General features: G+C 48.8%; 1 protein-coding gene across 1 annotated transcript in view; it reads left to right on the forward strand.

Moving 5' to 3' along the window:
- The first annotated feature begins 424 nt into the window (after nucleotides 1–424).
- TSHR (thyroid stimulating hormone receptor) overlaps nucleotides 425–12,721 on the forward strand; it is a 162,685-nt gene continuing 150,388 nt past the window's right edge. Inside the window, 1 exon segment of the mRNA XM_063948223.1 lies at nucleotides 425–728. The gene's annotated coding sequence lies outside the window, so the exon portion shown is untranslated.

A 12,721-nucleotide genomic window follows, 5' to 3' on the forward strand; every position in this document is an offset into this window, starting at 1 on the left:
CTCAGCCTGCATTCCCCCTCCTTCATTTTGTCTCTGAGCCTGCGTTCCCTCCTCCTTCATTCTGTGTCTCTGAGCCTGCGTCGTCCCCCCCTTCATTCTGTGTCTCTGAGCCTGCGTTCCCCCCCTCCTTCATTCTGTGTCTCTGAGCCTGCGTCCCCCCCCCCCTTCATTCTGTGTCTCTGAGCCTGCGCCCCCCCCTCCTTCATTCTGTGTCTCTGAGCCTGCGTTCCCACCTCCTTCATACTGTCTCTCAGCCTGCATTCCCCCCCTCCTTCATTCTGTCTCTCTCAGCCTGCGTCCCCCCCTTCATTCTGTATCTCTCAGCCTGCGTCCCCCCCTTCATTCTGTCTCTCTCAGCCTGCGTCCCCCCCTTCATTCTGTCTCTCGGCCTGCATCCCCCTTCATTCTCTCAGCCTGCATCATCCCCCCAGTGGCAGACCTGTGGGAGGCAGTGGAGTCGGCTGCCGCCGGGCTCCTGACCTCAAGGGGGCACCTGTCCTCCATTGCCTCCCACTGCCCGACAAGCCATCGCCGCTGAGCCGAATGTGGATGGAGGAGCGGTGTCAGTGCCGTGACACGGCTGCAGCAGCTGCCTCCTCGTATCCACAGAGACGAGCTGGCAGTTGGCTGCAGCTAGGGGGAGCTCCAGCGCACAGCTGATCACAGGCACTTCCAGAAGAGCTGGCCGTCTGAAGCTCTCTCTTCCTCCATCCTGCTGCTAGCCGAAGGTAGGCACTGGCGCCACCTGCCTCATGCTGCTGTACGGTGTATGTGTGGTGTGTGTGGCGTATGTGTGTGTGTATGGGGTTGATTACTGGGGGTATCTTTAATAAATATTGGCAACACTGACTGTGTTTATGTGTGTTGATGTTTTTAAGGGAGGTGTGTGTGTCTGTGTGTTTTAACGAAAGTTGTGTGTTTAAGTGAAAAAGACGCGTGTGTGTGTGTGTGTTTAAATGAGGCGTGGTGTGTGTGTAATTGTGTGTGTGTAATTGTGTGTGTAATTAAATGAGGCGTGTGTGTGTGTGTGTGTGTGTGTGTGTGTGTGTGTGTGTGTGTGTGTGTAAGTGTAAGTGTGTGTGTGTGATTAAATGAGGCTTGGTGTGTGTGTAATTGTGTGTGTAGTTGAAAGAGGCATGTGTGTGTCTGTTTAATTGAAAGAGGCATGTGTGTGTAATTGTGGGTGTGTAACTGTGTGTTTGTGTGTAATTGAAATAGGCGTGTGTGTATGTAAGTGAAAGGCATGTGAGTGTGTAAGTGAAAGGCATGTGAGTGTGTGTGTGTGTGTAATTGAATGAGGCGGTGTGTGTGTGTGTGTGTGTGTGTGTGTGTGTGTGTGTGTGTGTAATTGAAAGAGGCATGGGTGTGTCTGTTTAAGTGAAAGAGGCATGTATGTGTGTAATTATGTGTGTGTGTAATTGAAAACTGTGTGTGTGTGTGTGTGTGTGTGTGTGTGTGTGTGTGTGTGTGTAATTGAAAGAGGCATGGGTGTGTCTGTTTAAGTGAAAGAGGCATGTATGTGTGTAATTATGTGTGTGTGTAATTGAAAAAGGTGTGTGTGTGTGTGTGTGTGTGTGTGTGTGTGTGTGTGTGTGTGTAAGTAAGTGAAAGAGGCATGTGAGTGTGGGTTTACGTGAGAGGCATGTGAGTGTGTGTAAGTAAAAGACATGCATGTGTGTGTAAGTGAAAGATGCGGGGGGGTGTGTGTGTGTGTGTGTGTGTGTGTGTGTGTGTTTGTGTAAGTGAAAGGCGTGTGTGTGTAAGTGAAAGATGCATGTGTGTGTGTGTGTGTAATTGAAAGAGGCATGTGTGTGTCTGTTTAATTGAAAGAGGTTTGTGTAAGTGAAAGAGGTATGTGTATCTATACTACTATTGTGAAAGTACTATTGTGAGTACGCTGCTACTGTTCACCCCAAGTACCAGATATCTACATATGGCGTATATATATATATATATATATATATATATATATAGATGCTGCAGTGGCCGGCACTCAGTCTGCAGTATGGTACTGGCCTTGGTGCCCTCCTTACCACTCAAAGTGGAATTAGATATGGAGAAAGATTGGCGGCACTCTCAGGACTTTGTAAGCATAGAATTTATGAAGGCAATTACAGCCTATCAGTCATCAACGTTTCAGTTTTATTATAAAAACTTTCGTCATCCTGACGAAAGTTTTTATAATAAAACTGAAACGTTGATGACTGATAGGCTGTAATTGCCTTCATAATTTCTATGCAAGTGCCGGCACTCTCTCCTCCTCCAGTTAATGCCCAGGTGCCTTCTAACAGGTCTGTGGGACCTTGTAGCTAAATCAATGAAGTGGCACTCACGGGACTTGATTGATAAAAATAAGACTCAAGACACGGCGGTCTCAGCTGAAAGATCTTTCATCTGAGACCGCCGTGTCCTGAGTCTTATTTTTATCAATCAAGTCACGTGAGTGCCACTTTTTCATTTTTATATATATATATATATATATATATATATATATATATATATATATAGTAGCATATCCTTCCCCACCTGTGGCTCAGGTGTATGCGGCAAAGGAAAAGAGGCGGCACTCCAAGGTCTTTGTTAAAGCTTGTATTCAAATCATGGTGCAAACAGGACAAACGTGTTCATGGCAATAAAAAGACATGGCAGGCTTACGAGGTTTCAAGGCATCAAGCCTTTTCCTCAGGTAAGAATACCCATTGTGCAGTGAGAACATAAATAGAAAAAGGTTCTTTTTCTATTTATGTTCTCACACAAAGACCTTGGAGTGCCACCTCTTTTCCTTTGCCGCATACACCTGAGCCACAGGCGGGGAAGGATATGCTACTGTATGATTTCCAGGAGGGCACCCAGGCATTTATTCTGCTACATTGAGTGCCGGATGTGTTCACTAGTATATATATATGTATATATATATATATATATATATATATATATATATATATATATATATATATATATATTCCTATATGTATAGGGGGGGCACCAACATTTTATCATGCCTCCGGGCGACTGGGGCGAACTTACGCCACTCTCCCCCCCCCCTTCATTCTGTCTCTCTCAGCCTGCATTCCCCCCCCCCCCTTCATTCTGTCTCTCAGCCTGCATTCCCCCCCCCCCCCCTTCATTCTGTCTCTCAGCCTGCATTCCACCCCTTCATTCTGTGTCTCAGCCTGCGTCCCCCCCCCCCCCCCTTCATTCTGTGTCTCAGCCTGCGTCCCCCCCTTCATTCTGTGTCTCAGCCTGCGTTCCTCCCCCCCCCCCTTCATTCTGTGTCTCAGCCTGCGTCCCCCACCCCCTTCATTCTGTGTCTCAGCCTGCGTCCCCCCCTTCATTCTGTGTCTCAGACTGCGTTCCCCTCCCTTCATTCTGTCTCTCAGCCTGCATTCTCCCCTCCTCATTCTGTCTCTCAGCCTGCATTCTCCCCCCCCTTAATTCTGTCTCTCAGCCTGTATTCTCCCCCCCTCATTCTGTCTCTCAGCCTGCATTCTCCCCCCCTCATTCTGTCTCTCAGCCTGCATTCTCCCCCCCTTAATTCTGTCTCTCTCAGCCAGCTTCCTCCCCCCTTAATTCTGTCTCTCTCAGCCAGCTTCCTCCCCCCTTAATTCTGTCTCTCTCAGCCAGCTTCCCCCCCCCCACTTAATTCTGCCTCCCTCAGCCTGCGCCCCCCCCCCTTAATTCTGTCTCTTTCAGCCTGCGTTCCCCCCCCTTAGTTCTGTCTCTCTCAGCCTGCGTTCCCACCCCCACCTCCGTTCATTCTGTGTCTCAGACTGCATCCCCCCCCCCTCCTTCATTCTGTCTATCAGCCTGCATTCTTCCCATGAAACTGATGGGGTCCTGAGGACAGCGCTTGAGAACCACTGATTGAATGGAACACCCTGTCCCCTTCCCAATAAACATGGGGATGATTTACTAAACAGTGAAAAGAGTGGAGAAGAAGAACAGAGGAGAAGCAGGTAGGCAGCTATGAGGGCGGGGCCAGACTAAGCATGTCATTAGGCCCTGCCCCCTCACATGGAAAATGATGTGATTGGAGCATATTTGCATAGTATTTTATCGCCATCACAAAACTATCAAATGACGTAAGTGAAATAAAATGAGTAATATCCAGAGATATCATCGGTGACAGTCGGCAAATGCTGAAATCAAAATCTGCCACCATATGGATTACGTCCCTATCAACTGCAAAATAGTTTAACATTATAAATTAATTATACGTTGTGTGACTGGTTCAGATGGCATATAAATGACAATGGGGTCACAAGGATATCAGGAAGAACTATAGATAAAGTATACACTACAGTGTGTTCTAATTATACCACAATCTCTTAGACCTCATTAGGAATTGATCCAGTATGATTCACTTTCCAGGAGCCTCTTGTAATGATTGCTGTCCCTGCTATCAGCCTCTATACTTATACACATAAACCCAATTAAATCCAAATGTTGACATGGTAGGAAAATAAGATTTTAAACCTACCGGTAAGTCTTTTTCTCCTAGTCCGTAGAGGATGCTGGGGACTCCGTAAGGACCATGGGGATAGACGGGCTCCGCAGGAGACATGGGCACTAAGAAAGAACTTTAGGTATGAGTGTGCACTGGCTCCTCCCTCTATGCCGCTCCTCCAGACCTCAGTTAGAGAAACTATGCCCAGAGGAGACGGACAGTACGAGGAAAGGATTTTTGTTAATCCAAGGGCAAGATTCATACCAGCCCACACCATTCACACCGTATAACCTGGGATATACGAACCAGTTAACAGCATGAAACAACACAGCATCAGTCCGAGACTGATGAAAATTGTAACATAACCCTTATGTAAGCAAAACTATACACAAGTTTTGCAGAAGTAGTCCACACTTGGGACGGGCGCCCAGCATCCTCTACGGACTAGGAGAAAAAGATTTACCGGTAGGTTTAAAATCTTATTTTCTCTTACGTCCTAGAGGATGCTGGGGACTCCGTAAGGACCATGGGGATTATACCAAAGCTCCCAAAACGGCGGGAGAGTGCGGATGACTCTGCAGCACCGACTGAGCAAACATGAGGTCCTCCTCTGCCAGGGTATCAAACATGTAGAACTTTGCAAAGGTGTTTGAACCTGACCAAGTAGCAGCTCGGCACAATTGTAATGCCGATACCCCTCGGGCAGCCGTCCTAGAAGAGCCCACCTTCCTTGTGGAATGGGCCTTAACTGATTTTGGTAACGGCAATCCAGCCGTTGAATGAGCCTGCTGAATCGCGTCACAGATCCAGCGAGCAATAGTCTGCTTTGAAGCAGGAGCGCCAACCTTGTTGGCTGTATACAAGACAAACAGTGCTTCTGTTTTTCTAACTCTAGCCGTTCTGGCTACGTAATCTTCAAAGCCCTGACCACATCAAGGGACTTGGAATCCTCCAAGTCACGTGTAGCCACAGGCACCACAATAGGTTGGTTCATATGAAAAGATGAAATCACCTTAGGCAAGAATTGAGGACGGGTCCGCAATTCTGCTCTATCCATATGGAAAACCAGATAGGGGCTTTTATGAGACAAAGCCGCCAATTCCGACACTCGCCTAGCCGAGGCCAAGGCTAACAACATGATCACTTTCCAAGTGAGATATTTTAATTCCACTGTTTCAAGTGGTTCAAACCAGTGTGACTTAAGGAAACTCAACACCATGTTAAGGTCCCAAGGCGCCACCAAAGGTACAAAGGAGGCTGAATATGCAGCCCTCCTTTTACAAAAGTCTGTACTTTTGGAAGAGAAGCTAATTTCTTCTGAAAGAAAATGGACAGGGCCGAAATCTGAACCTCCATGTATCCTAATTTTAGGCCCAAATTCACTCCAGTCTGTAGGAAGTGAAGGAAACGGCCCAGAAGGAATTCTTCCGTAGGAGCATTCCCGGCCTCACACCAAGAAACATACTTCCGCCATATACGGTGAGAATGTTTTACTGTCACGTCCTTCCTAGCCTTTATCAGAGAAGGAATGACCTCATCCGGAATGCCCTTTTCCGTTAGGGTCCGGCGTTCAACCGCCATGCCGTCAAACGCAGCCGCGGTAAGTCTTGGAACAGACAGGGCCCCTGTTGCAACAGGTCCTGTCTTAGAGGAAGAGGTCACAGATCTTCTATGCGCATTTCCTGCAGATCCGGATACCAGGCCCTTCGCGGCCAATCTGGAACAATGAGAATTGTCTGTACTCCTCTTTTCCTTATTATTCTCAACACCTTGGGGATGAGAGGAAGAGGAGGAAACACATAGACCGACTGGAACACCCACGGTGTCACTAGGGCGTCCACTGCCACCCGCCTGAGGGCTCTAGACCTGGCGCAACACTTCTGTAGTTTTTTGTTTAGGCGGGACGCCATGATGTCTATCTGGGGCAGGCCCCATTGACTTGCAATCTGTGCGAAGACTTCCTGATGAAGTCCCCGCTCTCCTGGATGTAGATAGTGTTTGCTGAGGAAGTCTGCTTCCCAGTTGTCCACTCCCGGAATTAACACTGCAGACAGTGCGCCCACATGTTTCTCTGCCCCGCGAAGAATCCTGGTGGCTTCCGCCATTGCCATTCTGCTCCTTGTGCCGCCTTGGCGGTTTACATGAGCTACTGCGGTGATGTTGTCTGACTGGATCAGAACCGGTAGGTCGCGAAGCAAAGTCTCCGCTTGACGAAGGGCGTTGTATATGGCCCTCAGTCTCAGGACGTTGATGTGAAGACAAGTTTCTTGACTCGACCAAAGACCTTGGAAGCTTCTTCCTTGTGTGACTGCTTCCCAACCTCGGAGGCTCGTGTCCGTGGTCACCGGAACCCAGTCCTGAATGCCGAATCTGCGACCCTCCAGAAGGTGAGCACTCTGCAGCCACCACAGGAGATATACCCTGGCCCTGGGGGACAGGGTGATCAACCGATGAATCTGTAGATGTGACCCGGACCACTTGTCCAGTAGGTCTCATTGGAAAATCCTCTCCCTGACCAGAGTCATGAGTTCCTGGGTCTTTTCTATCGGAAGATAAACCCTTTTCTGGTCCATATCCAGAATCATGCCTAAGAAGGTCAAACGAGTCGTAGGTACTAACTGTGACTTCGGGATATTGAGAATCCAGCCGTGTTGCTGTAGCACCTTCAGAGGAAGTGACATGCTGTTCAACAACTGCTCTCGTGATCTCGCCTTTATAAGGAGATCGTCCAAGTATGGGATAATTGTGACACCCTGCTTGCGCAGGAGCACCATCATTTCTGCCATTACCTTGGTGATGAAATTGGTAATGACAATCCTGTACCGCAAATCTCAGGTACGCCTGATGAGGTGGATATATGGGAACATGAAGGTATGCATCCTTAATGTCCAGGGATACCCTAAAATCCTCCCCTTCTAGGCTGGCGATGACCGCTCAGAGCGATTCCATCTTGAACTTGAACCTTTTTAATTATAGGTTCAAGGATTTTACATTTTAAAATGGGTCTGACCGAACCGTCCGGTTTCGGGACTTGAGTAATACCCCCTCCCTTGTTGTAGCAGGGGAACTTTTACCACCACCTGTTGAAGACACAATTTTTGAATTGCATTTAAAACTATCTCCCTCTCTGGGGGAGAAGCTGGTAGGGCCGATTTGAAAAACCGGCGAGGGGGCACCTCTTGGAATTCCAGCTTGTAACCCTGGAAGACAATTTCTATTGTCCCGGGATCCACCTGTGAGTAAACCCAGATGTGGCTGAAAAGTCGAAGACGTGCCCCCACTGGGGCGGACTCCCTCAATGGAGCCCCAGCGTCCTGCGGTGGATTTTGTAGAGGCCGGGGAGGACTTCTGCTCCTGGGAACTAGCTGTGGTTGGCAGCTTTTTCCCTCTGCCCTTACCTCTGGCAAGAAAGGACGATCCTCGTGCTCTCTTGTTTTTATTTGAGCGAAAGGACTGTATTTGATAATGTGGCGCTTTCTTAGGTTGTGAGGGAATATAATGCAAAAAATTTGATTTACTTGCCGTAGCTGTGGAGACCAGGTCCGAGAGACCGTCCCCAAACCATTCCTCACCCTTATAAGGTAAAACCTCCATATGCCTTTTTGAGTCGGCATCACATGTCCATTGCCGGGTCCATTTACTCGTCTAGCAGAAATGGACATAGCGTTGACTTTAGAACCCAGTAGGTCAATGTCTCTTTGAGCATCCCTCATATATAAGACAGCATCTTTAATATGACCCAGGGTTAATAAAATGATATCCCTATCCAGGGTATCCAATTCTGTCGTTAAGGTATCAGTCCACGCTGCTACAGCGCTACAAACCCAAGCCGACGCTATCGCCGGTCTGAGTAAGGTACCAGAGTATGTGTAAATGGACTTTAATGTAGCCTCCTGCTTGCGATCAGCAGGATCCCTTAGGGTAGCCGTATCTTGGGGTGGCAGTGCTACCTTTTTAGATAAGCGTGTCAACGCTTTGTCTACCCTTGGGGAGGATTCCCACCGTATCCTGTCCTTGATTGGGAAGGGATACGCCATAAGAATCCTTTTGGGAATTTGCAGTTTCTTGTCTGGAGATTCCCATTTTCCAATAACTCATTCAGCTCATTAGAAGGAGTAATTGTTACCTCAGGTTTCTTTTTCTTATACCTGTGTACCCTCATGTCAGGGACAGGGGGTTCCCTCTGTGATATGCAAAACATTCTTTATTTCAATAATCATATATTGAATACTTTTAGCTAATTTTGGCTATAATTTTGCATCATCGTAGTCGACACTATAGTCAGAATCCGTGTCGGTATTAGTGTCTACTATTTGGGATCGTGGGCGCTGTTGAGACCCTGAGGGTCCTTGCGACATAGGGGCAGGCAGAGCCTGACTCTGTGCATAATTTCTGGACTCCGCTTTGTCCAACTTTTTGTGCAATAAATTTACATTAGCACTTAACACATTCCACATATCCACCCAGTCAGGTGTCGGTGTTGCCGACGGAGACACCATATTTATTTGCTCCACCTCCTCACTAGGAAAGCCTTCTACCGCAGACATGCCGACACACGCGTACCGACACACCACACATTCAGGGAATTCTCTTATCTGGAGACAGTTCCCCCACAAGGCCCTTTGGAGAGACAGAGAGAGAGTATGCCAGCACACACCCAGCGCTAATGACCCAGGAACAAACACAGTATGTTTACCCAGATAGCGCTGTAATCATCTATTTCAGCCCAATTATGGCCCTCATTCCGAGTTGATCGGTCGCAAGGCGAATTTAGCAGAGTTACACACGCTAAGCCGCCGCCTACTGGGAGTGAATCTTAGCTTCTTAAAATTGCGACCGATGTATTCGCAATATTGCGATTACTAACTACTTAGCAGTTTCAGAGTAGCTTCAGACTTACTCTGCCTGTGCGATCAGTTCAGTGCTTGTCGTTCCTGGTTGACGTCACAAACACACCCAGCGTTCGCCCAGGCACTCCCACCGTTTCTCCGGCCACTCCTGCGTTTTTTCCGGAAACGGTAGCGTTTTCAGCCACACGCCCCTGAAACGCCGTGTTTCCGCCCAGTAACACCCATTTCCTGTCAATCACATTACGATCGCCGGAGCGAAGAAAAAGCCGTGAGTAAAAATACTTTCTTCATAGTAAAGTTACTTGGCGCAGTCGCAGTGCGAACATTGCGCATGCGTACTAAGCGAATTTTCACTGCGATGCGATGAAAAATACCGAGCGAACAACTCGGAATGAGGGCCAATGTGCCCCCCACCTTATTTAAAACCCTCTTTCACTGTGGTAAGCAGGGGAGAGTCCGGGGAGCTTTCTCTCAGCTTGTGCTGTGGAGAAAATGGCGCTGGTGAGTGCTGAGGGAGAAGCCCCGCCCCCTCAGCGGAGCCCACTCAAATAATGAAAAAAACTGGCGGGGGCTCTTTATATATACAGTGCCTAGCTGTATATACTTCTTTTTGCCAGAAAATGAGGGTATATTGCTGGCCAGGGCCCCCCCCGCCCCCCGCGCCCGGCACCCTTACAGTGACTGCCGTGTGTGAGGTGTGTGGGAGCAATGGCGCACAGCACTACCGCTGTGCGTTACCTCAGTGAAGATCTGAAGTCTTCTGCCGCCTCTGAAGTCTTCCTTCTTCTCATACTCACCCGGCTTCTATCTTCCGGCTCTATGAGCATACCGCTAAGAGATTGGCAGACGGTACGCCATAGCGCCCGACAGCCAAATCTCCCGCTGCCTGTTATCGCTGCTCCCGGGTCTCCCTTACTCACCGCGGTCGCTGGAGCCCCCGTACGCCTGCTGTCACTTCGCGCCCCAGCCCCCTTCACTAGGCAGGTGCAGCACAGCAGCATGAACACCTCGCTCCAGCCCGATCCACATCTTCCGCCCTGCAAAAGGAAGCGATGCAGAAACTTAATGAGCGGGTGCGGAGCCTGCAGCTGGCGGGAGAAGGTGCGTAGCCTGGAGGCTAGCGGGCAAGCTGGGGGCAGGTGCTGGCGCAATTCGGCTACTGGGTCCCTAGTGTGATCCTCCCAGCTCCTTCGGAGCTGCCACAGGGGGTTTGTCTGTGGGGATGGTGCTGCTGCTCCCCGTGGTGCATGGCCAGTGTTGCAGGTGAGTGCCTGCGCCGCTTCACATAGTGTTCCCCCTGTGTGATCTGCGCTGTCTCCTACTCTCCCCCCTGTGTGCCCTACTCTACCCCCTGTGTCTTCACTCTAACCCCTTTGGATTGTCTTAAGATATGTATAAGGGGCTCTTTTGTTTGGCATAACGTGTATAAAGGGCTCTGCGGTCTGGTGTAATGTGTATAAGCGGCTCTGTTGTGTGGCGTAGCAAGCATAAGGGGCGTATAAGTATATAGGGGTCATTCCGAGTTGATCGCACGTAGCAACTTTTTGCTGCTCGTGCGATCAACCTGACGCCGCCTATCGGGGAGTGTATTTTAGCATAGAGGGGGTGCGATCGCTTGTGCACCCCTGCTATGCTAAAAAAGTTTCAAGTAAAACAAGACCAGCCCTGCAGTTACTCACCCAGTGCGACGGATCCAGCGATGAAGGTCCCGGTCCTGACGTCAGACATCCGCCCTCCAAACGCCTCGACACACCTGCGTTGGACTCACCACGCCTGGAAAACGGTGAGTATACGCCCCGGAACGCCTCCCGTCTGTCCGTTTTCTTGCGATCGCCGCTGTGATCACATTTATAGCTGGCGGCGTCGTTGCCCGGTGACGATGCGTGTGCGCAATGCATCCGCCACGCATGCGCATTTCCTACCCGTTCGCACCGCAGCGAAGAACCGCTGCGTGCAAACGGGTCGGAATGATCGCCTATGTGTGGTGTAATGTGAATAACTAGCACTACTGTAGACGTGCTATATGGAAAGGAAAAGGAGTGACCCCAGACTGACGAGAAATGGATGGTGTGTCACGTTGACACGCCCCCATTTTCAATGGCCATGCCCTTTTTTTTTAAATAAAAAAAAAAAAAAATATATATATATATATATATATATATTTATGCGCACTCCTGCGGTGCGTGCATACAGTACCACTAAGATTTTTTTCTTCTACTCGCACCAATGTCTATCATCCTGTTCATTTATCATCTGGCTCTTGTTATCGTCTTATTACTCTGCCATGCGACTGTTAGACACTATACAATGACTATCACTGCTTCTCTGTGTGTGTTTCCTGGGGGACTGTTTATCTGATCGATACACATATTACTGTATATACTGTACGCACACGTCTCCTGAAAGCCTGTGCAAGAGACGTTCATTCTTATAATGCGCAACTTGAAGACTGCTCCTAATTGAATAGAATTTTGCATACAGTGAAGAGCACTCCAATTGCTGTAATGTCAGATGTATTTCTACACAATGTGCTATTCCTATTCCTTTATTAAAACTAAAACACTTCAATACATCTAATGGGATAATGGGCCTATGTGCCACGGGATGTAGTTGCTTTTTTATTTTTCTCCATTTGTAAAATGTGTTTTATATATCTGTACTGCAGAAAAGAATTAGTACGTCTCATTTTGTATGCACACTGAGACCTATGCTCAGAGAGGTGCAACGGAGATGAACTGGCGTGGCACAACTGCATACCACCCACATTTCATCTCCGGAACTAGTGCACGCTCATTTAGACAGACGTGGGGGCAAGTAATAGAATCAGGGGCGTGTACATGTAATTGGGGGGGTGTAGACTAAGTCAGGGTTGTGTAGACTGAATCGGCGGTGGGGGGGGGGGGGTGTAGATGGAATCAGGGCTGTGTAAGAGGGAATCGGAGGGGTGTAGATGTAATCCGAGATGTGTAGACTGATCGGGGGCATGTACATGGAATCAGGGTTGTGTAGACAGAATCGGGGGCATGTACATGGAATCAGGGTTGTGTAGACAGAATCGGGGGCATGTACATGGAATCAGGGTTACGTAGATGGAATCGGGGGGGGGGGGGGGGGGGGGGTAGACTGAATCGGGGGCATGTACATGGAATCAGGGTTGTGTAGATGGAATCGGGGGCATGTACATGTAATTGGGAGGGTGTAGACTAAGTCAGGGTTGTGTAGACTGAATCGGCGGTGGGGGGGGTGTAGATGGAATCAGGGCTGTGTAAGAGGGAATCGGAGGGGTGTAGATGTAATCCGAGATGTGTAGACGGATCGGGGGCATGTACATGGAAACAGGGTTGTGTAGACAGAATCGGGGGCATGTACATGGAATCAGGGTTGTGTAGACAGAATCGGGGGCATGTACATGGAATCAGGGTTA

This window comes from Pseudophryne corroboree, chromosome 12 (assembly GCF_028390025.1).
Source record: "Pseudophryne corroboree isolate aPseCor3 chromosome 12, aPseCor3.hap2, whole genome shotgun sequence".
Lineage (NCBI taxonomy): Eukaryota > Metazoa > Chordata > Amphibia > Anura > Myobatrachidae > Pseudophryne > Pseudophryne corroboree.